This window comes from Echiichthys vipera (assembly GCF_963691815.1).
Source record: "Echiichthys vipera genome assembly, chromosome: 17".
NCBI classification, from domain to species: Eukaryota; Metazoa; Chordata; class Actinopteri; order Perciformes; family Trachinidae; genus Echiichthys; species Echiichthys vipera.
This window is the reverse complement of record NC_139842.1, coordinates 20,910,276-20,910,841: the sequence shown is the minus strand read 5'-3', so window position 1 is coordinate 20,910,841 and position 566 is coordinate 20,910,276. Positions and strand designations below refer to the sequence as shown.

At 44.9% G+C, this 566-nt stretch overlaps 1 protein-coding gene across 1 annotated transcript in view; it reads right to left on the bottom strand.

Moving 5' to 3' along the window:
- Window positions 1-219: 219 nt before the first annotated feature.
- syt3 (synaptotagmin III) overlaps window positions 220-566 on the bottom strand; it is a gene marked incomplete at its 5' end in the record, with an annotated part of 32,476 nt that continues 32,129 nt past the window's right edge. The window contains one exon of the mRNA XM_083930532.1: window positions 220-372. The remainder of the gene's footprint in view (window positions 373-566) is intronic.

Sequence of the window (566 nt, the reverse complement as noted above, 5' to 3'; positions counted from 1 at the left end):
ATGAACTACGCACATACAACAAAGTGTGTGTGTGTGTGTGTGTGTGTGTGTTTTATGTGTTTGTTCCCTCGCTGGATCCCAAATTTACACCCTAAATCAGTCCTATTGTACCATGTGTGCATGTGTTGGTAAATGTGTAGTCGGAAGTGCAGCTTGTGACGGATGTTTTCTGTTGTCGTTGTTTTTTCCTTCCTTCTCCTGGCTTGGTGACGACGGCACAGGAACTCGGAGGATTCATTAGCAGGAGCAAAAACAGCACTAGCAGTCGGACACTAGCAGTGTCTCTGCGTCTCTCTCTTTCTTCAATGGAGAGAATTATTCACAGATGAGAGGAAAGAAAGGAAAGTCTGGAGCTGGAGAGATGATAACGACCTAAGGAAAGAGGGGATAAGGGAGAAGAGGCAGATTAAGCGAGAGAGAGAGAAAGAGTGTGAGTGTGTGTGTATGTATGAGTGTGTGTGTGTGTGTGTAGGGGGGCGAGAGAATATATAAACAGTATGCAGTACTGTAAGTTTGGAGGGAGGAGGGGGAGATGCATTACATAACCCATAACATCTAGATTATAC